Source organism: Alligator mississippiensis, chromosome 2, assembly GCF_030867095.1.
Source record: "Alligator mississippiensis isolate rAllMis1 chromosome 2, rAllMis1, whole genome shotgun sequence".
Lineage (NCBI taxonomy): Eukaryota > Metazoa > Chordata > Crocodylia > Alligatoridae > Alligator > Alligator mississippiensis.
The window spans coordinates 285,230,735-285,258,579 of NC_081825.1; the positions used below are offsets into that span (position 1 = coordinate 285,230,735).

At 48.0% G+C, this 27,845-nt stretch overlaps 1 long non-coding RNA gene across 1 annotated transcript in view; it reads left to right on the forward strand.

The window, feature by feature from the left end:
* Positions 1–26,984, forward strand: part of LOC109281672 (uncharacterized) — an 81,176-nt gene extending 54,192 nt beyond the window's left edge. The window contains exon 3 of the long non-coding RNA XR_002088409.2: positions 25,795–26,984. This is a non-coding gene — a long non-coding RNA (uncharacterized LOC109281672). The remainder of the gene's footprint in view (positions 1–25,794) is intronic.
* Positions 26,985–27,845: the final 861 nt, after the last annotated feature.

Genomic DNA, 27,845 nt, shown 5'->3' on the forward strand with positions numbered 1-27,845 from the left:
ATTCCCAGCGCAAGATCGGGCAGGGGACAAAGAGTCAGCCCAGCTGGGTTGACTTCCCACCCCCATGCTAGATCCCCATCCCCAGCCAGGAGGTAGCCCAGCTGGGCTGCTTTCCCATCCCTGGTGCTAGATCACGTGGGGGCGGCGAGGCAGCCCAGCTGGGTGCTGTTCCATACCCCGTGAAATGTTGAAACAGCATCAAAACATCCTTTCTGTTTCCATGGAACGGAACGGACCAGCTGTTTTGACTCGAAATGAAATTTGAAACGGAACGCTGTTCCGTCAAACCTTCAAAACTGAAGGGGAAATGGAATGGTGCTGTTTCACACAGCCCTAAAACACATTACACTCTTTATTGGCTCAATATTATAGACAGACAAGCCGAAGCTCTGCAGTTTGGCTCTTGTTTCTGGGTCTAAACTTCCCCAAAGTTCAGTAGCATTTAATTTGCTTCCTCCATATCAGTCATGAAAGTCAGATCAAAACTAGAAAATGATTTGGCTTCTGCCAAAGCCTTGGGGAGTTTAGATCTGGTGTTCCTCTTTTGAATAAGGGCACCTATCCATGATTTTGACTGGATGGGATTGTGAGACATTTCACTGAGAGCACACAGGTGAACACACTTTATCAACACACAGATTGATCACTTTCTCAGCCTTATCCTAAAGAATGCTTTGTATTTTTGCAAACTCTTTCAAGTGAGTAAAGCAAGTGGCATCTGGGAAGGGGGAAATAGACTTACTTAGCAATGGGACAGAACAAACTGAATAGGAATGATTCACTCCATGCATCAAGGTCCATGGAGTTTGGGTGAGGAATGCGCTACAGCTGAATTCCAGGGAGAGGCTGGGATCTGATGTATTTGGAAGCTGAACATAGCATTTACAGCCAGAAACCTTTAGGACTGAGTCTGCTGCCTCAGCCATGTTCTTTTCTCACACTATTGCAGACCAGAAACAAGTCCCTTGAAATCCTTGGGTACCTTGGCTCCAGGAAAATCAGAACCGAACTTGGGAAATGGAATTATGTCCTTGGTGCATCCCCAGGGGATGCAACTTCCTTACTCCCTGTGGGAAAGCCAGATGTGGCATCAGTCTGGATCAATGTCTGTGCTTGTCAACAGGCTTGTCTCTGGCCCCTGTTTGTGAAGAGTGAAAGGTTCTTCCCATCCTTGCACACTGGGGTCTGTGCACTTGTCCAGGCTCATCATAGCCCTCATCTATAAGGTAGCTTCTGGCAACAAATTAGTTTCGGGTGTGAAGAGGCTGCTCTTCTTGAGTGCGTCCACCTGAGCACGCACGTGCCTCTTGCCCCACCTTAAACCCCTTTGTGGTGGGGCAACGAGCAGGTGCAGGAACAAAAAAATGTTCCCCACGCTGCAAACTTGCAGCGCAGGGAGAAAATTAGACTGGGGTGGGGCATGTGGGCCTTGCAGGGGGGGTGGTAGCAGGGGGGGTGGTAGCCTTGTTGGGGGGGCCAAACCCCTTGTGTGGGGGGATGAACCCCCTGTTGGGGGGCTGTAGCCCTTGTGTGGAAGCTGAACCCTCTGTTGGGGGGGCCAAGCCCCTTGTGTGGGGGACAAACTCCCTTTTGGGGGGGCCGAACCCTTTGTGTGGGGGCTGAACCCCTGTTGGGGGGTCATAGCCCTTGTGTGGGGGATGAACCCCTTGTGTGGGGGCCATAACCTGTGGGAGGGCTGCAAAATATGTATTCATGAATTCATGAATCCTGTATTTAGAGTTCACTTTATTATTATCATAAGAGACTTGCTTTAACACTGTAGATATATCAATAAAACATTATCCAACTGTTCGCTGTCTCTGCCTCACTTTCTCTCTCTCTTTATAGTGGTCTTTTATTTTACTTGTGGAGCAACATGGATTTGGGGGTATTTTACAGAGTGACTTTGGAATTTTTTTTATCAGGGATTTTTCAGTTTTCCAATAGGATTCCTGCTAGGGAGGCCAGTAGCAGGACCGTGCCTGCTCAGAGCTGGCACCTTGGACCCGGCTGGTTGTGACTGACCTCCTGGCCAAATGGGAGGACATGCTTTGACAGTTCAAAGCAGGCCACCACACCCGGAACATCTTCTGGGTGATAGCTGCCCAGATGGCCGGGCAGGGGACACAAATGGCAGTAGTGCCGCACAAAGGCCAACCCTGTAACCGCAGTCCACTGGCAGCTGGCCCAGAGGAGCAGATGCCTCTACTGGCTGTGCAGAACCCATCCAAGTGTGGCAGGTGCACAGCAGGTCACAGCCAGGCAGCAGCCCCCACTGCCAGACTGCTGCATTGGTAGAGGGTGCAGGGAACTGTCAGGGCTGCTTCAGCAGTCCAGCTGGCACAAGGGGTAGTGTCCCCAGGTACCAATTGACTGGGCCCCAGAAGCTCCCGAGAGCTAGAAGCCCTGAGCTACTTGCCAGGGCAGCTTTTTATACTGCTGGGGCCAGGACATGGCAGCTTTTTATACTGCTGGGGACAGCACAGGTGCTGGTCCTGGGCTCTAGCTCCCCCAGCTGAAGATCCAGGAGGAGCCAGGCGGGGTTATTTTGCCCCAAGTGGCACAATTTGCTCCACAACAAAGTGCATGTCCGAGCACGTGCACTGAAGCAAAAAGCCCTGGCTCAAATTTGCACTGCTTGTTTTTAAGCTGCTGCAAGCGCATGTGCTTGCATATATGGATGTGCCCCCTGTGGCCAAAGCCAGTGCTGCTCTAGCCCTGCAGTGAGTGTAGTATCCATGTCAGAGATATCTGGTATTAGCCTAGTGCTGGGTTTCTCTCTTTTGTGAAATCTGTGTGATAACTCAGTGTAAGCAGTTGCCTTGCTGCCTGATCAATGGGGTTCTACCAGTTTTCGGCATCACATTCAGAAATGAGCTGCTACAGATCCGACTTTTCCTAGGAGTGTGATAGCAATTAGAATTGAAAAAGACCTATTAGGTTGCATGGATCTATCTCTCCTGCAAAGGCTGGGTATATCCCCCAGTAGGTGACAGAATATATCCAACAAAAAGCTGGCAGTACACTTGACTTTCACAGTATTTTTCATTTCTAATTGCTCTTCCTCCACTTTTAAAAATCCTAAAGGATTAAAAATAATAGACACTACAGTGAAATGCCATTTTTCCCCTTTTGTATCAAAATAATGAGCTTCCATAACTTTAACACCTCCTGGGGCTAAGCAAAACCAGACAGCAATTTAGAAGCCCCCGGTGTCCAGGCACTTGCATGAACTGCTAGAATAATGACCAGCATCTTTCACAATCTAGTGTAAGGATCCTTGCAAAAGTCTTGTCTTGTTGCTGTTTCCAGGGAGAGAACATTTTGGAAGGGTCAGTTGAGACAGCAATTGCAGGAGACAAACCCTTCCCCCAAAACTGGCCAAAGCAAATGTTTTGCCTGCTGCAGACTTGTTTGAATTGTTTTTAGTCTGACGTAGCACTGTGATGGCCAAGACAGCAGGATCGCACCAACACCAAGGGCTAACCTGGGCTCCCTTGCAGTGGAGTGCCAGAGGAGGAAACTTAGCATTGTGATCAGTGGTTTACAATGGGCTAGTTTTCATCTGCGTGCAAGTCTCCTGAAGCCAGTAGGGATGCACCTAGGAAGATGCTGCCCTCAAACATTCAAAGCTGGTAGGATTAGATTCAGGTCTCATTGCCAGTGATGTAAAACAGGACATCAGTTCAGAGCTACCAAAAATGTGCACAAGCAAGATGCAGCCCAATGATGCAAGCATTAAGAAATTAGTTTCTCTGAAGGTCATGAGAATGTGTGTTTTGCAGGGGTGGGGTGGGGTGCGTGCACTGTGATCCAGTCTAAGTCTTTCATGTGCCAAATCAACAATTAAATCACATGGTACTATTTCACTCTTTAGATCTAACTTGACTTAGCAAGTGAATGTAGAGTGAATTCTGAACGTAGCAACAGGCTGCCTACTGCTGTGCCATTCCACAGAAGTTTACATGCCAAGCTGATCACTTGAGTATTTGAAGAACTCCATCGCTGGGGGATGGAGACCAAAGCCCTGAGGTAAGTGGGGAAGTGGGTGACCTGGAGGAAGAGCAAGCAGGAGGGGGCAACAGGGGAGGTGTTCTCATACTTCCTGAGAAATCAGAGCAATCGACTAGTTACCTCAGGTGCCTGTACATGAATGTACAGAGCCCGGGAAACAAGCAGGAAGAATTGGAAATCCTTGCACAGTCATGGAGCTAAGACGTGATTGGAATAAGAGACTTGGTGGGAGGTTGTATGACTGGAGCACTCCCATGGATGGGTACGAACTGTTCAGGAAGGACAGGCAGGGAAGAAGAGGAGGAGGAAGAGTTGCACTTTATGTAAAAGAACCATATGATTGCTCAGAGCTCCAGTATGAAACTGGAGATAGGCCTGTTGAAAATCTCTGGATTAAGGTTAGGGAGGAGAGCAACAAGGGTGATGTTGTACTGGGTGTCTGCTATAGACTACCAGACCAGGAGGAAGTTTGTGGGTGAAGCTTTCTTCAAAAAGCTAGTGGAAGTTTCCTGATCACAAGCCCTGGTTCTCATGGGGGGACTTCAGTCACCCCAACATGTGCTGGGAGAGCCATACAGCAGTGTGCAGGCAATCCAGGAAGTTTTTGGAGAGTGTTGGGGACAAGTTCCTGATGCAAGTGCTGGAGCGGCCAACTAGGGGCTGTGCTTTTCTTGACCTGCTGCTCACAAACAGGGAAGATCTGGTGGGGAACATAGTAATGGATGGCAACTTGGACAGCAGCGAGCCATGAGATGATTGAGTTTAGGATCCTGAGGAAAGGAAGGATGGAGAGCAGCAGAGTAAGGACCCTGGACTTCAGAAAAGCAGACATCAACTTGCTTAGGGAAGTCATGGGCAGGATCCCCTGGGAAGCCAGTCTGACAGGGAGAGGAGTCCAGGAGAGCTGGTAGTACTTCAGAAAAGCCCTACTGAGAGTGCAGGAACAAACCATCCTGATGCACCGGAAAACTAGCAAGTATGGCAAAAGACCAGCTTGGCTTAGCAGGGAACTCTTCAGTAAACTAAATCACAAAAAGGAAGCTTATAAGAAGTGGAAACTTGGACAAATAACTAGGGAAGAATATACAAACATTGCTCAGGCATGCAGGGATGAAGTCAGGAAGTTGGTAGCAAGAGGAGGATCAGGGAAAGTGGGGGTCCCTTACTGAATGGGGGAAGCAACCTTATGACAGAGGATACAGAACAGGCTGAAATACTCAATGCCTTCTTTGCCTCAGTCTTCCCAGGCAGGTTCAGCTCCCAGACTACTGCACTAGACAGCACAGTTTGAGGAGGAGGTGAGCAGCCAACAGTGATGAAAGAACAGGTTAGGAAATCTCATGAGGTTCAACAAGGACAAGTGCCAAGGTTCTGCATTTAGGATGAAAAAATCCCATGCACCAGTACAGGCTGGGGGTTGGCTGGCTGGGCAGCAGCTCTGCAGAAAAGGACCTGGGGTTGGACTAAAAAACAGGTTCTGGAGTTACAATTTAGTAAGCAGCCTCTTACTCCTGTAAAGGTTTCCTTCCTTAAGCCTGTTGTTCTATGGAAAATATTCTCAGTGGGTGCATCTACATGTTTGTTAATGTGCCGTAGTTACTGTGCATTAAGTTTAGTACTTGGATAACCAAGTCCTAAATCAAAGCACAGTAACTGGTCCTAATGCGTCATCACACTGGCACAAGGGTTTTTACAGACGCTAAGTGCACAGTAGCCTAATACTACTGTGCAGTAGCATATTAGCATGGATTTTACCTGGCACACTACTGCACAGTGTTACTAAGCTAGTGGGCAGTTAGCATCTTGTGGAGACGCCCAGTGAAATTTAAGTCTTATTGTGTGATCAGGGTGTCCTCTTTGAGATCCAAAAGTTCCACTTGTGAATCTGTAAATTAAGGGTGATCTTTTGCATTAAATCCCAGTAAACACTGAGTTGGAAATGGTTACTTCTGCACAGGCCTGGGTTAAATAGTACTTCCCTGAGGTTATTTAGATGAGTGGTTCTCAACCTTTTTTGTACCAGGACCCATTTGTAAATGGCCAGTCCCAACCCAGAACCCCTCACTCCCAGCTCCCTGCCCCAAACCCCAGCCCCCCAGTGTGTGTGTGGGGAACGGCGGGAGTTTAGGGTTAGGGGCTGAAGCAACCCCTACCAGCCCCTCGCACACTGGAACTCCTGGGGACTCCAGTTCTGGTGCAGCGTATTCAGGTCCTCTTCCCATCTGCTGTGTGGCCTCAAGGGCACCTTCTAGTCCACAGCATAAGTATAGCCTCAAGTACTGTGTCCTTGCCTGTCTGTACAGTCAGCGTTTCAGAGTCAGAAAACTCCCTTGCTCTCCTCAGGAGAGAGAATGGGGTGGGGAATCCAGTGTATGTTTCTTCTCTCAAATACAGCATGTTGCCTTGAACTGCGTAACCTGTCCTGCACAGAACCAATGCAGTCCCAGCCTGGCACTGAAAAAAGCTGCATGTGTTGCTGCTTTGGTTAATTTTATCATTTTGCAGTTGTCCTCTTGAGTGCTGCCCTGTGCTTTATAGTGTAATCACCAGGGACAAAAGCCCTGACAGAATACTGATGAGGTTTTGTGCATGCCCAGCACTTCTCTAACAGCTGCTAATGCACATGGTAATACTGGAGGGTAGAATGCATTAAAGAGAGTTGTAGCTAGGAAATTGCACTTAAACGGTAAGAAAAGTGTAGAATAAACCCAAAGGGCTGGATTGAAATGCTAAAGGTCCTAGTTGCATTGGGAAGGGGAGGGGGAGGGTGGGATGTAGAGCCATGGTCCAACCCAAGTGCATCCTGGAGCCCCCTGTGCACAGAAGGGAGTGTTCCCTTCACTCCACCCTGTTGGAGCAGAGCCACGCTGTCTCATGCATGGCCAGTTGGCTTGGATGGCCCCTATGGACATGAGAGAGGACCATAGTGCCAAAGGTGCTAATTTGCATCTCTAAAGACTCCTCCTGACTTCAGAATAACAGAGTAGTGGGTGCAGCAGGAAACATCAGCCGTCTTCTGTGGCATTTGCTTGCAGCTGCAGGAGAGTGTGGCCCCTGCTTCATGGTTTATCTTCTGGCGGGGACAGGCAGATCAGCTAGCAGATTGCAATGGACCCAAAAGGTGACCCACTGCTAGCTGCATGCATCACACTGTATCCATCACACGTTCTGTAACCTGGTGTGGCCATTCAGTATCTGTGCGTTGGATATACAGGAGCCGGTGCACTGTTTCTGGATCCCTCTGGGGGAGAGATGTGCATTGATCAGGTTTCTCTGTGTGTGGGGAAGTACTGCTCACGAAGATACTGACTGTTCATGAGCAAATGGCACAGTTAAGTGCTTGGCTTGAAGTTGAAGTGCCCCAGTCCTTGAGAGATGGATAGCAGAACAGCCCTGCCAGAGAAGCCCAGAGCAGGGAGAAAGATGGCAGCACTGGGGAGTCCAGCAATGCTGAAAGGCTGATTTGGAGAGCATTGTTGATAGTGGTTTTTAGAAACTGCTGTACAAGGGTTGTAAAGGTTAAAGCATGACCCCGTGATGCCACAGAGTGGATGCTGTGTGCACTGCAGTTGGCTTTTGGACACTGGAGAGGAAGCATCATGTTTAGCCATGTCTCCTTTCCAGGGTGAAAATAGGAAGCCACACTCCTTCTCTTTGGTGTGAGACATCCCTTGGGAGAACCTGGCACTCCATGAGGAAAGCGGGCCCTGGTGAAAGGGAGACAAAGCTGCAAGGGCTTTATATTGCTGACCTGAAGGGCCAGGTCACTTGGGGGGATGGCAGCGTGATTTCCCTTCTCTCCTCAGGATACTACTAACCCCTACTGACTGCAGTGGAAGCTACATTTACATTTGCCTGCCTATTCCATCTCGGAGGAAAGGCAGCAAGAGGGCACAGCAGCCCCCCTGGCTCTCCAGGGACCTAGCAGACCTCCTGAGGCTAAAAAGAAAGGCCTACAAAGGATGGAGGATGGGAGTCACCTCCAAGGAGGATTATTCTGCACTGGTCCGGTCTTGTAGGGAGCAGACCAGGAAAGCCAAGGCTGCAACTGAACTCCAGCTAGCTTTGAGCATCAAGGACAATAAAAAGTCCTTTTTCAGATATGTGGGGAGCCGGAGGAAAAGCAGGGGCAACGTTGGACCCCTGCTGAACCAGATGGGGCAACTGACAACTGACGCCCAGGAAAAAGCCAACCTATTAAATAGGTACTTTGCGTCGGTCTTTCATCAGCCCCATGGGACGCCCGTGCCTGCTACAGGGCCAGGAAGTCCGGGTGAGGGTGATCCCCTGCCCTCCATTAATGCTGACTTTGTGAAGGAACATCTTGAGAAGCTGGATACCTTCAAGTCAGCCGGCCCTGACAATCTTCACCCCAGGGTACTCAAGGAGCTGGCAAGCATCATAGCCCAGCCTCTAGCGCGGATCTTTGAAAACTCTTGGCGCTCTGGTGTAGTGCCCGAAGACTGGAAGAAGGCCAACGTGGTGCCTATCTTCAAGAAAGGGAGGAAAGTGGATCTGGCTAACTATAGGCCCATCAGCCTGACTTCTATCCCGGGGAAGATCTTAGAAAAGTTTATTAAGGAGGCCATCCTTAATGGACTGGCCGACGCCAACATCTTAAGGGATAGCCAGCACGGGTTTGTTGCGGGTAGGTCTTGCTTGACCAATCTCACTTCCTTCTACGACCAGGTGACCTATCACCTGGACAAGGGAGATGAGATTGATGTCATATATCTTGACTTCAAAAAAGCCTTCGATCTGGTGTCCCATGATCGTCTCTTGGAGAAACTGGCCAGTTGTCGCCTTGGGTCCCCCACGATCCACTGGCTGGAAAATTGGCTCCGGGGTCGGACCCAGAGGGTAGTAATTGATGGAAGTCACTCATTGTGGTGTCCTGTGACCAGTGGGGTCCCCCAAGGCTCTGTCCTTGGACCCATACTGTTCAACATCTTCATTAATGATGTGGACACTGGAGTCAGAAGCGGACTGGCCAAGTTCGCCGATGACACCAAACTTTGGGGCAAAGCATACACACCAGAAGACAGGTGGGTGATCCAGGCTGACCTGGACAGGCTCAGCAAGTGGGCGGACGAGAATCTGATGGTGTTCAACGCCGATAAATGCAAGGTTCTCCACCTTGGGAAGAAAAACCTGCAGCATCCTTATAGGCTCGGCAGTGCTATGTTGGTTAGCACTATGGAAGAAAGAGGCTTGGGGGTCATCATTGACCACAAGATGAACATGAGCCTGCAATGCGATGCTGCGGCTAGTAAAGCGACCAAAACGCTGGCTTGCATCCATAGATGCTTCTCAAGCAAATCCCGGGACGTCATTCTCCCCCTGTACTCGGCCTTAATGAGGCCGCAGCTGGAGTACTGCGTCCAGTTTTGGGCTCCACAATTCAAAAAGGATGTGGAGAAGCTTGAGAGAGTCCAGAGAAGAGCCACGCGCATGATCAGAGGTCAGGGAAGCAGACCCTACGATGACAGGCTGAGAGCCCTGGGGCTCTTTAGCCTGGAAAAGCGCAGGCTCAGGGGTGATCTGATGGCCACCTACAAGTTTATCGGGGTGACCACCAGTATCTGGGGGAACGTTTGTTCACCAGAGCGCCCCAAGGGATGACGAGGACGAATGGTCACAAACTACTACAAGATCGTTTCAGGCTGGACATAAGGAAGAATTTCTTTACTGTCCGAGCCCCCAAGGTCTGGAACAGCCTGCCACCAGAGGTTGTTCAAGCGCCTTCATTGAACACCTTCAAGATGAAACTGGATGCTTATCTTGCTGGGATCCTATGACCCCAGCTGACGTCCTGCCCTTTGGGCGAGGGGCTGGACTCGATGATCTTCCGAGGTCCCTTCCAGCCCTAATGTCTATGAAATCTATGAAATCTAGCAGGGAGACAATTAGGTTCAGGGCCCCCGAGTCCCATAGTATCTGAGCACACAAAAAGCGGTTTAGGATGGAGAAAGGAAGAAGCATATTTACATCATTTCAGTATTTCCTAGGGGCCTGACTAGGTTCTGATATAAACTAGAGCCGTCTGCGAGGCTGCTCTATCTTACATTCATCGGCAGCATTTCAGAATAGCCAAGAGCCGTGCGCTCGGACAGTACTGCCTTGTAGTTAGCATACTACAGGACCTCTCTTTTCTCCCTTAACCCAAAAGGAACTGAGGGAAGGCAAGGGAGGGCTGTTTTGCTGTCTCTATGCCTCAGGGAAATTCCAGTGACATCTGCTGGGGAGATCAGCTGGATTTGCACCCTATATAGCTGAAGACAGCCTGCATAGAAGGGCTGTAGGAGCTGGGGGTGAGGGTGTCTGTATTCCTAACCTACTCATTCCCATTGTTTTAGAAACCCAGCAGTCCCTGCTGTTAGGGTGAAAAGTATGAGACATATATTCCATTTGTAATTTCTTTTTGAAAGTACATCTGTTTCTCTAGAACAGATCAGCGGTTCTCAGTCATTTCCTGCAAACAAACCTCTTCCTGTGCGAGTTCCAGGTCTCTAACTGAATTTCACCCCTTTCTCTGTAGCCTGCCAGGACCTCATTTGGGGTTGTGACCTCTTGTTTGGGAACCATTGGCACAGATGATAAGTTATCATTAATAACCACAGCAGCAAATAATAAACACTGCCTTCAACCTCCATTAATTGGAATGAATAAAGGGGGAGAGAGTCACAGGACTGCTGAGTGTACCTGGTGTATGTATGTATGTGTGTGTATAACTGAATTGTGAAACTGGATCATTCATTTTCTAGAACATAGCCCCAAACTGGTTTTTCTCACTGTTTATATCCACTGCCAATGGTGGAAAATGACTAGAGCTCTGACTATTGTATTCATGGAGTTACCAGTGTTTCCCAAATGTTTGGCTATCAATCATAGCAAGCTGAGGGTTGAAACCTTCCATGCTGCTTTGGGAGTCTCCCCCTCCCATCCTTCTGTTTAGGCGTATCTTCTTCCCTCTCTCTCATGGGGAAACAAAGAAAAAGGCTTGAAGATAGATAGATAGATAGATAGATAGATAGATAGATAGATAGATAGATAGATAGATAGATAGATAGATAGATAGATAGATAGATATTTTTTAATTCAGCAAGAATGACTCCTTGCCTCACTGATTGCTGTGAGAAAGGCATTTCATCTCTTCAGTCAGTCTGGAGAGAGCTCTCTGCACTGGTCCGGAGCTCAGCTGTATGAATGGAGTCACAAATCAAACACACTAAGAATGACAGAGTCCTCCCTGGAATGGATGAATTGGCAAACACCAAGTGGTTTCAGGCACTTGCACTCCCAGCAAAATGCTGCCAGCTGAGTTGCCTGAGCTGGGATTTACCTGCATGGCTCCGATGGCTGTTTGGGGGGCCCCTATGGCTGAAATCAGGCACAGGGTTTTCAAAATTTAGGAATAGCAGATCCCCAAAAACTCAGACAGGTGAATAGTTTCAGTGTTCAAGATCCTTGAGTCTTGGACAGGTGAATGGTTTGTGTTGCAGATTGTTGAGCTTTTCATCATGAGCCTCCTAATAGTTGAGAGTTTTCTTAAAGCCCCAACTCCTAGATTCTTGCCATTAATGAAGAATTATACTTGAAAACTGAAAGCTGAGTTTCTGGCTCTTGTGATTTGGAGACAAGCTTGACAATTGGCCCATGCACACTGTAAAGGTTCAGAGAATAGACAACAATGCAATGTTTTTTTAAAAATTATGGAACGCATTGTTCCACCACTACTACCATTGCATTCACATGCACCCAGACCCTGTGCTCCCTGGTCTGGTGGCACAGTGCAGATAATGAGCATGTGCCCATGAGGATGGCAAATTCCAAGCTGTGCCCTTGGAAAACTGAGTGCTAAAATTTGCTCCAAGGCAGAAGAGTACCCAATAGCTTCTCCTGGATGGTTTAATGTTGTTATTGCAACGAGAGTTCAGAGATAGGAGATAAAGCTTTGATTGGTTTGTCAGTCTTCCCTTGAGGAAATTGCTGCTAACAAAGCTAATTAGCAGAGAACCAGCAAGACCTAGAGCCTAGATATAAAAACCCACCAGGGAACCTTTGTAAAGGGAGTCGGGGGTGTTTATTTTTTATACCAGGCCCACAACTGGCTCTGAGCTCTAGAGAGTCTGGGCTATAGGAAGCTCACCCACTCTGAGCTGGCTGACATACGCCTCTTGTTCATGACTGAACTGTGCCACAAGGAAATCTTTTTACACTGACAATGAGAGGCTAAATACCTTTGCATGCGCAGAAGGCATCACTTGTGGCTGGTGGGAATGGAGACATAGGCACTGTGCATGCACGTGGGAAGATAGCAGTTGTGGTCTGTTTACCTATGGTACTTACACTGTCTTTGTCACTGCAGTATTGGATCATTTTGCAGTGTTTAATGCAGGTCTCCTCACAGCACCCCTCTGGGAAGCAGATGGGGTGCAGAAGCACAGAAAGAGTAAGTGACTTGCCCAGTGTTGTACAGGATATTGGCAGGGTTCAGATTACACTTTGAGTCTTGAGGGAGTCTGAAAAAAAAATTGGGCTGCTCATCATGGTGCCCTGATAGAATTGGAGACCCTCTGGTTATGATTTTCAAATTTTACAGGGGGGCTCTTTTCTCTTGGGGGGGGGGCGGCTCCCCCCTCCCAAGCTCCTTTGCAATTCGAATCCTGGATATTAGTGGTAGAACAAGAACTTGAATTTAGTCCTAGGTTAGCATCCCAGCTACTGCACTATCCTTCCTGATGTGCTTGTGCAGCTGTTCCTTCCTGGAGGTTTGGGTTTTTGATGTGGAAGTTTCTTTGCCCAGGGACTGAAAATATTAGCCCATCCAAACTTCCTTTTTGTTCTGATACATCCTCCTTGAAACGCATTATCATCATGCAGCGAGTGCTGCTGCTTATACTACGCCAGGCAAAAGGCTTTCCTCCAGCACAGAGAGGTGTCTGTGTAAATTATTCACTGAAGGAAGCTGCAGTGCTCAGGAGTCTCTTGGAACGACATCTTGCAGTATGAGGACTGAGATCAGCACGTTTGCCTGCAGCTGACCACAAGAGGCTTCAGCAAAAGGGGCCTCTGGTTGTATTAATTAGTCAGCGTTTCTGCTGTGTCAAAAAAAAAATCAACTAAAGAGCAGGTGATGCATGCGAAATGCTCTAAGGAACATTGATGACCATGCAGATTTTTAGTTGCTCTGAGCCAGGAGAATTGTATTTCTCTAATGTCTGAGCTTGCCACATCAGATGTACTGTTTTTAGGATAATGTGTGGCTGGCTCTCCTTCTTCCAACAGTGGCTGAAGGTTTAACAGCTGAAGGCTTAGCAGTAAGATGTTTAATATAAGAAAATATTTTAAGAGTTCTGGAGATTGTAACCTTTTATCTAGCCACAATATTGAATTAGATGCAACTTCCTCCTACAGTATGCCCAGACCTGTATTTCCTTTCTTTGCTGAAGCTATAATAAATTACACTGGTAACCAGTCACATAACTAGGTGTGGGCAACTGGGACACCAGCTCTGGGTGCTGAGTTAGAGGGTATGCAAGAATGGTAGCTGTCACCACTGTTAGCTGAGTCCTGCCACTGCTACTCAGGGCACAGAACCTGTTTAATGTTAAGTTGTTATGACTCTGCTGGTAACTTTTAGGATGTGGCTGTCTATCCCCTGTGAACTGGGCTGACATCACCCAATCACTTTGCTTTCTCTCCCACACACACAGCCTAGCAAAATGGGTGCTAAGGGAAAAAAGGTGTGAAATGGGGGACTTTGGGACCGCTGACCTTGGCGCACTACAAGTTACGCTAAAATATGTAATGATACTCTAAACCATGCATGCAATGAATCATTATTCTTAAACATGATGTTAAAGCATATTAAATGTCCTTGATAGGGGGAAGAACAATCTTTTCTCTTATAGAGAAGGAAATAAATGCCTTCATTTCCAATGTAATAAAATATAGTTAAGATTATGGAGCTTCCTGTCTAAATATAAATTTCACCTTGGCAATTAAGTATATTCTGGTAAACTATTTCAATAATGTATTCAAACTTTGTACCAGAAAGTTACAACAGGAAACTCATTTAGAAGAGAATTGAATTTGAATAATAAACCAGTGAACCCCTTGCGGGGGGAAACGTTTTTCAGCTCATCTGGATCTCTGAGGAGGCAGTATTTCCCCAAGAACTAATCTTATGGCTAATGATCAAATAGAATAAGGCTCTATCAGTATTTTGGGAGTTCTAACTTGGCACCAATAGAACACATATAAAATTAGTACTAATGAAAACCATTTTTGAGAGATTTTCACAGAATAAAAGCCATTTAAAAACAAAAATGGCTTCTAAAATAGTCTCTTCTGTTTGTGAGCCTGGAAAATGTGCTGATTATAATTATGATTATTATTAAGTTTTTGGATGGGAATACCCTACAATTCTATAGCACCTCTCATTTGGGTCTTTCACACACATGAATAAAAGCTGTCAAATCTGTCCTTCAAGGGAGGTTAGGGAGATATAGGAAACTTTCCATTCATTTCAGAAGGCCAGGCTGCTACCTCCGTGGTGCAGAATGGCAAATGACTAATGGGAATGCTATTGCTTTGTTCCAGAATTAGATCCTGCAAGTGGCAACACATGTACCATTGCTAGGTTCCTGGTCCGCCCATACAGATTTAGCTTAACAAAGCATTTCACAGAATCAGAGAAAAGACGGGCTGGAGGGGATCTCAAGAGCTCACCTTGTCCAGCTTGCTACACACGGCAGGATCATCCCTATCCAAACTGTCCTGTAAAAGTGTGTGTCTACTCTAACCTGTTCTTAAAGCTGCATGAACAGCCCTCTTGCATGACTGGGTGGCACAGGTGCAATGCCCCCAAGCTCCCTTACTTGCCTCAGGTAAAGGAGGGGGATGAGGGCATGGAGGGATCCAGGAGGTGAGGTGTGGGGGGATGTGGTCACACTCCCTTTGGCTGTACAGCCCATGCACACTGAGCTCATCAGCTTGTCAGCTTGGCTCCAGGGGGTGAGCACTGCTTCTGCTCACCCCCTCCCATGCTTTTGCCCGCTGCTGGCTGACAGTTCCCGCAAGAGCCGTGCAGATGAGGCAGTGATCTCAGAGCCCACTGTGCATCACCACACAGCCCAAGATGGGGTGCCCCCTGTATCCATTCCTGGACAAGAGCACTATCCATGTCCTGCTGCTGCTGCTGTTGGTTAAAATACACATGAGAGATGCAAGGAAGAGGACCATGCCCCCACTGCAGATGAAAACAACCTCCCACCCCCAAGTACAGATCTGACCCTCAGGTAAAATTCCTTCCTGACAGCAAATGTGGCTTTTCATCTCAAAGCATGTATGACAGGCATTACCCCCTTTATAGTAGGTAAAACTGAAGCACAGAGCAGTGAGGTGACATTATTGGTTATTACTGAGTTAGCACCTACATGCCTGTTGTGGTTCAAATACAGGACGATTCAGTCCCTGTCACAAAGAATTTGCCACGTGATATCACCAGATTGCTACCTCTTGCTATTTGTTTGGATCACGATGTTTTTTCCATGGGCTATTAGATACTTCCTTTAAAGCTCCAGCCCCTCCTCTCCTGTGATAAGTGTGAGAATGTCAGCTTTCATTTTTAAAACAAGTGGTTCCTAGTCTTGTTTACAGAGAAAAACTTGAAAATTTGAGCCGATTGGATCAAATCTGAATGAAATAAAAATGGACGTAAAAAAAAAACCACATGTTAAAAGTTTCTTTTTTTTTTCAGTCAGCCCCATGATTCTGGGGGACCGCAGCTTGTGATTTGTTTTTCTTAACACTAGCGTTCGACAACACTCTTAAGGGCATGCTGTCATTCTTCGCTGACATTGTGACTTTTGTCTAGAACCACAGGCAAGTTTCTCTTGACAGACAGATCCATGGCTAACCCTAGCTCCCTGGCAGGCTGGGGTCCCTGTTCCAGGACTAGTTCTCGGAGCGTTCTGGTTGCATTTCTGAAGAATGTCTGGTAAATCCCAAAATGAAGCACCGAGTTTGACCTTCTGGGGGAGCTGCTTCATTGTAGTTCCCGTCTGACCGGGCTACACCTCTGCCTTTCCCTGTGAAGAAGTGGGAGAGGCTAATAACAAGGGTATCTGCATCAGAGGAAAAGCTGGACAGAAGCAGAGATGAAGCTCAAATTCCAAAGGTCACAGAGTTTTGGCCCTGGTATTTTGTATCTAGACACTTTTATAAAAATGGAATAGACCTAGTGATGTAGGATCTTGTTGCAGGCTCTCTACCGTAGTGTCCCTCTACTAGGCAGCACAAGCAGAGGTGCCAGGGTTACCGTGATGGGAAGTGGACTGAGGGGAGGAGCTTGGAGGTGCATGGCAAGGGGGAAGCTGAGAAATAGAGGAAAGGAGCAGCTGCACTAAAGCTGTGTTAGTTTTTGAAGGGTTTGTCAGTGCCTAAAAATCTTTGCAAGCAGCTTGCCCCTGGGGCCTTATGGCTAAGGGCAAGGCAAACTCAGGGGCACCCAAACCCCAAGCCTCTGGGCTTGGGCCTGTCAGTAGGATGCTCATCAAAGGTTTTGGAAACATCTGAAGCCCCAGACAGGGTAGGGAGGATGTTTGCTGGTAGTAGGGCCACTTACAGTTCTAGACTGACTTTTGGATTTGGAATTTGTTTTGGCTAATTTGGCTTGGGATATGGAAATTAAAAATCCTTGTAAGCGTTGCCATATAGTGCCATGTGGCATTGATCAGTGTTGTTGTTCATGCACTGGGTGGAAGCTATCCATCCCCTAGAGTTTTAGTTACCCTCACTGTCTCCTCTCTCTGGCTCATTTCCCAAATCTTAGGGTGGAGGGAGGTGGAAATTGTTCTTTCCATCCCCTACATAAACTGTTTGGGGAGGGGAATATCTATTTCATTCTGTCCTCTTATTTTTGAACACTTCAGTCAACCCTTGACCATGTGGCAGCTCTTACAACGGATATTAAGACAGCCTTTGAGAGTCAAGAAAAGGTTGGAGTTGTTCAAGTTGGCCTAACAGTAGTCTGCAACACAGTCTGGCAGCCAGGCCTTCAGTATAAGCTACTTACCACACTACCAGACAGAAGTCTGGTTAAATTTATCATGGAAATGATCTTGAATCGGGGGCAAGAGGCAGCCAGCTAGCAGAACATCTCTTTGGAGGACCCCAGCCTCCAGTTCCCTCAGGGCATGGTGCTGGACCGTGCCTTGCCCTGCTTTTTTTTTTTTTTTGTGGGGGGCTGATACCTGGAAATCCAGGTGTCCAATTTTGAGCCTGCACTGCAATGCAGCGCAGGGAACATTTTTTTGTTCCCAGCATGCCTCTTGCCATGTCTCAAATTGCTTTGAGACTCCACAAGGGGCACGTGCGGGCTCGTTTGGACGCCCTTTCTGAGGCCATTGTGTTCTGCCTTCGTATGCTGCACGCTCCTCCTGTGTGGGGAGACAATGGGCTCACAATACAGGTTTCCCTTGCTTTATCCAGGTTCTGTATGTGCGAATTCGCTTTTATGCGATGACCCTTTTTATACCAAAAATTCATTATATGCGAGGTAAATTCACTCTTACGTGATCGGTGTGGTGGAAGCCCGCAGTCAACTGCTTTGTGCGGTGCATTGTGGGAGTGACAAGTGCCAAAATGTAGTCTCCTGTGTGGATCTGTGCTCCTCGCTCGTTGTCTGTGACACGTGTTTCTGTAGTTGCCATCCCCATTATGATAGTGCCTGTGCTTGTGTGTACTGTCTGCTGTTGGAGAGTACCAAAATTGTCTTGTAAAAGTGGTGAAAACGGGTCTGGGGTCAGTACAGTTGAGATCTTGGAACGTATCCCTATTTGTTACATTGTAAAGTGGGTTCCCTTTATGCGGATTCGAGTTATATGCTGTTTTCCAGGAATGCAGGTACAACATAAAGCAAGGGGAACCTGCATTGGAGCTTATGATATCCAGATACATCTCTGTCTGTGCCTAGTGCTTCACAGAAGGGTGGCACAGGTGGCATAGTTGCTATGGAAAAATTTGCCCCAGATTTTACCATGTACTAAACTTATTTTGTAGTAAGGAGTGGACCCACGCAACCAGCATTCCCAAATGAGCTGGTTGTGTTAGGTGCCATTACAGCACCTGGGCAATAGGTGGCTAGTTGGCATGGAGGGGGCACAGACTGGTGCACAAGTGTGTTGTTGCTCCTCACTTTGAGAGGCAACTTCACCTCACGGTCATGTAAGGCTTTGTCATGTTCGTGCTCCACGTACGCTATAAAGCAAAGTCATTTTCCTCTGTAGTGAATGTGTTGTGTGTCTGCACTGCACCTCGCAGAGACCACGTGAAGCTGTGGAAAGCCCAGAGTGGCACTGCCGCAGTCCAGCGGAGTCGAATGGGCTAGTATTTCCCAGAGTCCTTGTCCCAGGTCGAAGGGCACTCTGAATGTGCTGGGCACAGCTGACTTTCCCTTCCCAAGGGGCTGCAGTGTAAAGCTGTGCCATGCCGAGGCAAACTCACTCACTCCTGAGCTAGAAGCAGCGTAACTGTATTAGCAAGGTGCTGGGCATGGGCAGAGCTTATTAGCTTGCCCATGGCCCTGCACTGATGCGGCTGTGTTGCTTCCCATTCATCCCTCAGCACAGTGCTGCCTTGCACCATTACTGAGGAGCATATAAGGAAAAGGGAGTCATCTGTATAGCACAAGGCAGTGCTGTGAAGACATCTTAGGCTCAGTCTGAATGCTTTTTTCCTCTGGGTAGGCTAATTAATTGAGGCAGACTGGGCGCCCTGTACAGGGTGTTCAGGGTTACTTCCCTTGAGCCACAGCTGGGTGTTGGGGAGAGGACGTAGCACATGTAGGTATTTCTGTGACAAACAAGCAGTCCCCAGTTACAACGTCATACCCCCACTTTTGCCCCCATACCTAGGTTTTGGGAAGGAGGGCTGCTTTCCATGAGCAACTGCCCCCCACTTTTTTTTTTCTTGCTGCAGATTTCACATCTGTGCAGCAGGACAGGGCTCACACTAGCAGACAACCGTAGTGGGGTGCGGAGACTGAGTGGCCGGCGCAATATCCTGGCTGCTGAGCTTTTGGTCTGTGACACCTTATGAAAATGATACAAGGTGCTAATTTGCATAACCAGTGGATCATTTGTATATAGTCACATTTGGGCTGATGGTCCACACAGCCTGCCCTGAACACTGGTAGGGAGGAAGGGAGGTGCACTGATTGGGGAGTGGTAGGAGGGTGAGTGCTTGAAAGGTGCCTGAGGGGATCATAGGGTGCATAACAACTGGGGCTTGTGATATCCGGGAGAGAGAAGGGAGTAAAGGGGCTGCTTCAGGGCAGGGTTTCCTGGGGGTGGGGGTAGGAAGTGCTGTGGCTGCTGCTGGTGGGTGCTGTGTAGAAGTAGGGGATACCTAGACAGTTGGGGTTCAGAGCTGAACTGGAGGGTTGCATGGGGCTGGTCTTGGGGCCACTTTCCTTTTGCTGTACTCCAGCTGTCTTCTCTACCAGTCTTCACCACCTCCGGGCTGCTTGGTCCTGCCCTTGGGTCAGCAGGGGGAGCAGCCAGGACAGACAACCTGCTGAGACAGAACTACAGGCAGGGCCTTCAGCTTTTCTTCAGTCTTGCTGGGTGTGTGTGAATCCCGGTGGGCCATGGGAATGGGTGACTGGACTTCTAGGCATGTCTGTCTCATGGGAGAGGCAAGACCCTCAGCCATCCTGTTGTCTGTGTGAAACTTCCCTGGGCTGGCTGAAAATCCAATAGCAAGACTTAGGGGAGGAAGAGAAAGCAACCAGGGGTGCGTGCATGGAATGAAGGCAGCACCGAGGGGACTGGGGGGTGCGTCATGCAGCTCTTATTTGGGCAAGAGGTCAGGAGGAAAGTTCACCTGAAAAGGTTTTGGGGAAAGTCCAATTAGGGGTTTGTGGCACAGAATCCCTTGTCTCCACTTGTAACATCAGAGGGGCTGCAGTTCATCTCTGGAGCTGGGGCTGGGGGTAGCAGGAGGAGATTGGAGTTGTTATTCCTTTATGCCACCTCCCGTCAAACTGGGAGGGCTTTTGCTGGAGAGAATAGAAAATAATTCACTTGCTAGAAAGGCCGACCCTCCACCCTCTTGCTAAGAGAGTGGTCTTGTCCCTCTGGCACAGGCACAGAGCTATTTCCATTGCTGCAGTGAGGTGCTGTCAGTCAGGGAGGGTCTCCGAGCAAAACCTCCTTCAAAGCAGGGTCTGGTTTTGGGGGATGTGGGCGGGAGGTGTGGGAGGAGATGTCTGCGAGGGAGTGGAAAGGACTGGAGTCTGCCTGAGAGGCCCATGCCAGAGGTGGTTATGAATGGTGGTTTTTGAAGTATTTTAAAGCACCGTGTTGACACAGATAGATCACCTTTCATGGCTACGAGGCAGCAATTCTGCTGCATAACAGGGCACCACAAAGGCCTTACGATGAAGTATAAACTGCAATCTGTAATGGCCCATACAACACATGTTCCTTGTTGGAATAAAAATATTCCAGAATGGATAGCTCAGCTGGACAAGATGTATTGCTAATAGCTTATGTATAATACACTCCTGCAGTTAAGTGTTAGTTGAGCAAACCTCACAAGTCCAGGCAGATGCTCACACTAGCTCTCTTCTTGCAGAAAGCTGTAGGGGTTTTGCTTACCTTCCACAGGGGCGAGACAAAGGATGAGGATAGAAGAACAAAATACAGCCGTGGACCGGTCGGTTTGCTTGGGGGAGAGGCTCCTCCACGCAACTCTTGCTTCAGTGGAGAGGGGTTGTGGGGGGCAGGAGGGAGGCTTTTCTCTGTTGGGCCAGGCCCAATGCCTTAGAGAGAGACGGTGGTAACAGCCCTGCTCTGTCACTTCCCACACCTCAACAACCAGCAGCTTTGGGGCTGGCACCTAGAACCAGCTCTGCATTTTCTGCAAACTCATGTTTCTCAGGCTGTGTTTCAAGCTAGATTTTCTTCAGTGTCTGACTCAATTCTGGGGTGCCAGTCTCCCATTGAATTTCAGTGGGATTCAAACACTTGCCTCTGGTTGCTTTCTAAGATAACAGTCAGTCAGCAGTGGACTTCCAAGGGCAGCTCTCTTTAACCTCTAGGAAGCAAGCCCTCCATGCCCCAGTTATGTGATTTTTGCCTCTAAAAGGCCTGACTTGCATCTAGTGCCTGGGAAAGCAGCATTTGACTACAGCTGTTGCCATAGCTGGTGCAGGGCGGGAGCCAAGGCCTAATCCACACTAGAAGAGGTTTGTGGAGGTGCAAAACCTCATAGGCTAAGTCTGCAAAGATGGGCAGCAGGTGCTTTGGCTAAGGTGGCAGTGATAGGGCAGACCGGGCCCCTGGGCGTGGACCCAGCCCTGCTGGCAGAAGGAGCCTTTCTGCTGCCAGAGCTACCCCAGCTTCCCTGAATGGTAGGAGTTTGTCGGCAAATCTGCGTTGCCATGGCGTGCTTGCTGGCAGGCGTGCTGGGTAGAAGTTGTATTAGTTCCCCAAGCGACATGAGCTATGCTAGCAAAAGCTCTCTCATGCCAGTATAACTCTATCTTCTGCCAGTGTAAGATGTGCTGACGCATGCCCCCTGAGCCCATAGTAGCACGAGGGTGGAAGTGTCCAGGGTAGACTAGTGTAATAGAGGCCAGCGAGGTGGAAAAACACCTTGTCCTCCCCTGCTTCCTGGGAGCAGCAGTGTCCTCCACTTCCTTCACTGTGACAAGGCTGGTGCTATGCCTTGTCAGGTGGGTACTGTGACTTCCATATTACTCGAAGCCTCTGGTCTTCTGGGCACAGTCGTGTGTATGACCACGCAGTTGGGAGGTGTCAGACTACAGTGAGCTATCTCTTCAGGCGTGAGTAGCAATCAGCTGTTTTAGGGCCTGACCCTTCTCTTCTGCCAGTTCTCTGAGGAGTGTGAATCCAGTGGAAAGAGCTCCAAGTCATGCCAGTGTAAATGAGAGGAGATTTCTGGCTTGTCAGTGCTCTGTTCATGTGACTAGCCTGGCTTAGGGGTAAGAAACCGCATGGTGTTTCACCTTTGTTGCAAGGCACCACATCTCAAGGGACCAGTTCATATTTACTCTAAGGGGGCTTTAACCCAGTGTCCCCTATCTAACCAGCAGTTTGGGAGTGCTTCTGCAGGCTCCTGTTGTCATGTCCTCTCTTCAAGCTGTGCTGCGTAACTGCTTACACTGCATACAAATAGGGTTTGTCTCATGACATTTTGGCCAGGAAGGGGAGGAATAAAGCACAAGGGAAAAAAATATATTTTTGCTGAAGCCACTGCTCTCCAGAGGCTCATGTCACAAGATCCTGCCTTTGAAAAGGAACACAAAGTGCATCTTGCTACTCTGGGATGCAGAGGTGAGCCTCACTCATCTTGTACTAGTGCAGGGGTGGCACACACTGTGTCAGATAGGGCAGGGAGCAGAAAGCAGAGCAGCAGATCAGGCAGGGGAAGGGGACTGGAGTGGCATTCAGGGAAGGTGGAAGACTTACCTTGTGGCGGGCCTGCCAAAAAGTTTGGCTCCTGCTGTACACGGTATTCCCGTTATACCCACTGGCCTAGCAAGTAGCTTCCAAGCATGCTTTGCCTTTCTTCAGAAAAGGCATGCTGACATTTTTGTCATAAGAGTCTTTGGCTCTTTTTCATAAGTCGGGATATTAATTCTGCTGTCATGATCCAGTTCTAGCATAAGTGCAATGTGTATATTCTATTTACAATCCTGTGGCAGTTTCAGTTAGCTAGAAGTTGCTTCTTGTCCTGTCCTGTTTGTGTGTGTGGTGAACAGCTGCTGTGTTTCACCCAAGAAGCAGCTGCATTTCAGAGGTAAATGATCGATTTATGCACATGAAATCTAATTTCCACCCTAGAGAAGAGTGATCCTTTGAAGGCTTTTTTTTTGTTGCTGTTTATTCAAAGTGTAGCAGCCTGTGGACAATGCAGATTTCAGTCCTAAATGCAAAGGGAAACCAGATGGTGTTTTCCTAAAAGCCTCACTCTTGTGTTATGCGACTGCTGTAAATTGTGCTCATTGTATCTCTGGATTATTATGGACTAGGCAGCACTGTGGGATAAATGCTTCTCTGGTTTCTTATTATAAAAGTCAGCCCGCCTCACTACATGGGCTTTGATGCTCTGTGTCACTTGTGCAGTATGTGTGTGTCATGCTAGGTCCTTGGCAGGTGAAGGGATGAAGGAAGCTGTGATCTTCTCCCTCCCAAGAATAGTGTTAGTAAATAAAATCTAGTTACAGCCTAGCTGACTCCCCGTTGGCCTCTGTGGCATCTCTTGGGGGTGATAACCTTTTGTGACTGGCTCTTGACTTGCCAGATCGAAGGTGTCAGTGAGCTGATGTAAGGATTCTTCTTTGGAGGCATTGCATAGCTCTGCCATGATTTGCTTCAGCTCACTTGGTTTAGTGCTGTCAGGGCCTGTGTGATGGGAGTTGCTTCCTGTCAGAATTTATTGTCTTCGCTCCTCACGCGTGCAAGGATTTGATTTTTCAGAATGGCAGCGGTATTACTTGCATTTACTCACTGCATGTGCTCTAACCATCTCCCAGGCACTTCTTCTGAGAGACTGCGCGTTGTCTATGTTCCAGCGGTCAGCTTTCCCATTGTTACACAGTGCAATGGCATTCCTGGATTTCTTTCAACTTCAGATCCACTAGAGGGCATATGGTCTGCCCTGGGAGTGAGAGCAGACTGCTGATTCTGGAGAGTGAAGAGTGAGCGAGTGAGTGTGTGTAAATGGTTAAGACTAGAGACATAGTTAAGTATATGCAGCGGCCTTCCTTTTTCCTGCAGCAAAGCTGCACTACTGCATTTGCAGGAATAAAGCTATAGCTTTGCCTAAAGTATGGGGTGTATTTGGCTGGATGGGGAGGGGGAGGAGGGAGGGTGAATTGGGATGTTTAAGCATGATCAACCCAAAAAGGTTGCTCTAAGGCAGTGATTTTCAACCTTTTTTCATTTGTGGATGCCTAAAAAATTTTGAATGGAGGTGCAGACCCTTTTGGAAATTTCAGCTGGAGGCGTGGACCCCTTTTAATTGTAAGTGTGTATATTCACATACTTTTAATTGATCGTAGTCATCTTTCGCAGACCCCTTAGACATAGTCTGCGGACCCTCAGGGGTCTGCAGACCACAAGTTGAAAACCACTGCTCTATCAAGTAACTTGCCTAGTGAGATCTCCTGGTAGACTATGAGCTAGTGTCTGACAGTCAGGAAAATGACACCCCAGATTTGCTCAATAAGCATATCAAAATGGCTGGGAAGTGCCAGGGAAACAATCATGACTCCTTGCTCTCAGTAAAAGAGATGGATTCTTCTACCACGCTCCTTGTTGTCAGGCCCAAGCATCTTCCATCAGTGTAATGCAACAGAGATTAGTCACATCACTTGTGTTTGTTCTCTCCCCCTCTCCCCAGGGACAGAAACATGTCTGGTGGAGTGCACTGTTTTGGTAGTGTGCTTTTGTTGTGGTTTTGGTTTCTGTTTGTTTTTTGTATCTGCACATCATGGAATAAAGTGACAGGGAGTGGGATTATCTGGCAGAGGAAGGTGTGATCCAGCAGGAATTTATAACAACAAAACATGCTGAACCAACTTGATTTACTTCTTCAATAGGGTAATGAGTTTAGTGGACAAGGGGAATGCAGTGGGTGTGATATATCTGGCCTTTAAAGGTGTGACATGGACCCATGTACCAGTCGCATGTGTGAGCTGGAGAAATGTGGGCTGCATAAAAATACCCTTAGGTGGATACAACATATTTTAATAAACCACAAGTGAAGAGTGACTATGAAAGAATAAATGTGAGACTGGCAATAGGTCTCAAGTGGAGCTCTGCAGGCATCTGCTCCAGACTCAGTGCTGTTGGACACTTATATCGATAATTTAGATGCAAGGATGGAGGATATGACAATTTGTATTTACAGATGATCCACACCCTGTGGTGGGGTTGCAAGTACTTCGGAGGATGGGATTAAAATTCATAGGTATCTGGATAAATTGGAGAACTGGGCAATAGGCAACACAATGAAATTTCTTCCTGCCATGTGGGCTGTGCAGGTGGTGCAGACTCCTGGCCTTGCCCCTGCTGTGTGGCAGCAGGAGAAGCAGCTGCTGGGGTTCGACCACGTGCTCACCACTGAAAGTGAGCAGGCTGCCAGCCTTCCAGACTGTGCGGCAGGGGCTCCCTTCACACCCGCTCCCCCACTGACAGGGCAGCAGAGCTTTGGCTCCAACATGTCCATCCCCTTCACCACGTCCTCTGGCCAGAGGGGAGCCTCCTGTTAAGAAACTTTGCCCCTCATTGTTTTTGTTACTCTCTGCCCATTCCCCACTACTTGCCCATCTCCTTCATTTGTTGCATGTTGTTCTTTAGCCTGTCAGCCTGGTAGGACGGGGCTATCATTGAATCTGTGGGGACAGTGTCTGTGCTCCAGGTGACTAGCCTCATAGTATTGCTGCTGTGTAAGTATTGCCTCATAATCATGTTGGATGCAGCTACGTGGTGCAGCAGTGCTCAAGGGTTGGGATTATGAGAGGAACAAAGGGGAGAAAGTGCCTTGCATTTCCTTTCTGCCCAGCCTTCCACATGCTTTCCCACGCCATCACACCCTTTCCCAGATCCTGGCACCACAGACCAGCGCAAGTGCTCCAACTTGGTGGTCAGGGCCTGCTGGCCCATTTGTGGGAGGTTTGCATTCCTGTTGTGTCACTGAGGGGAACCGACTAAGTTCATTACTTCCTATTTTTCTCCACAGGCTGAGTCTTTCTTCATGGATCCTGTGGCTTCTTCCTCAGAAGACTGTTGAAGGAATGCCTTATAGAGGGTGAATTTTCATCTGTTTCTTGGGTACCATTTCAAATGTGGATGGCAGTAAGCATTAGAAATGGTCCCAAAGTCCAAGGCCAACATCACGAAAGAATTTCCTGCAGTATTTGACTCCCTTGTTTGTGGGCATCTCACTCTGATACTGAGTCTCATTCCAGTGCCCTGCTGCTACTCTCCCTTACAACACTCACCATGAGGCTCTGTTAGTGGAAAGATTTACATAAGAGGAATGAAGGTGCAATCTGGCTCCACTGGAGTCAGTGACAAAACGCCTGTTGACTTCAGTGGGATGATGACTGGACCCCTAAAGTCCATGACAAGGCCTGGGACCAAGATATGACTCTGGCAGTAATTGTAGCCATACCTCATTGTCCCCCATAACGGGGGCGATGAGGTGCCATACAGGATGCCTGTTCTGTCTGAAAATCACACCAGTTCAATTTAATGTGGAACCTTTGGTTAAATGCCACGTAGTAGAAGATGTGAATTGCTGACTTTGATGTTCTCTCTGGCTATAAAGCTGATTTTGGGAGATGATGAAAAGAAACTGTACTGAGTAGTTCTCCGATGGAGTGTGGCTTGACTTGGTCTAATTTTTTTTCTTAACTTTTTGGTTGATGATCATCAGTTTATAAGCAGAGTGTGTCTGTGCTGCTTCTCTCCTGTCCTCATACCTGACAATAAGTGCAGAAGATGCAGTTAACTAGGGGCACAGGATAGGTTGGAGTCCCTGGGCCTCTGAGTCCAGTCACTTGCTACTGCAGGCAGCCCTGACCTCAACTCTCTCCTCTGGTGTGTTGCTGCAAGGGGGCAAAATTTCATTGCAGATAAATATTCTATAATATATTTTACCCCTCCCATGCCTTCTCATACACAAATTTCACCTGCCCAGATATGGGAACAAAAAAGAAATTCCTGCTGCAACCAATCCATGTGTCTTTTAATCAACACCCTGGTACATGTTAAACGCCTAGAAATATGTTCTTTTTCTGAATCCACAAGCCTTTATTCAAAAGTAAAGTTGTCAAATTTCATCCCTATCCAATATTCATATCCCCAGTTTGGCTTAGTGGGTATGATTGTGTTGCTGATGTTTGAAATAAAGTATCTGAAGAATTATTTCTCATCTCACTGACTTTAGTATGTGAACAGGACAATTACAAAGAAAAAAGCCCTGTGTCTGCCTCTTCACAAATGAATGCCTCTTCACAAACGAATGCTCACAATAGCTCTTCTTTGACACCTAAGGTCTTAATACTATCTGTATTACAGTAGCACTGTGATGTCCTGATTGAGATCACTGCTATTGGGTGCTGTATAAACACAGTTTGAGAGACAATCTTTGCTCTGAAGAACTTATAAACCTGAGTAGCCAAAGGGGATGAGGGGAAGCCAAGAACAGAGGGCATGTCTGTATTACCTCAGTGCCACCATGAAGCATGCCCAGCCCTTCTGCTTTCACTCTGTGTGCACCAGCTCCTGAAAATAAGGCATTGCAGCTGCTTCAGAGCAGTCCTGAGAGCATAGCCAGCACTGCTTGTAGGCACTCTCTTGGTATGTGCTCACTGGCATCTGCTCAGGGCTCCTCTCAGGCAGCCACACTGCCATGCGCCTGAGATTTGATGTGTTCAAAGTGGGGGTGAGTGGGGAGGACATTCTCCATGGGGACCTTTCGAGGTATGGCATGGATGCAATGCTGACAGGCCCAAAGTGAGGAGGTGACTGGACTGAGGTCACACAGCAGGTGTAGAATATTAGCTAGGGGGCGTTTTGGCCCAGTTGGCAACACTGGTATAAGCTCTTGCTTTTTGCTCGTGTGATCTTGTTGTGAGGGAATGAGTCCATGGCTAGTTATGTACAGCACAGATCACAGTCAGAGCCAGCGAACTATAGGTAGGAGGACCAGAACTTGGGATCTGGGAAGGCAGACACCTCTGCCATAGAGGTCAAGTAGAATCTGGTAGTATTAGGGATGGTGCC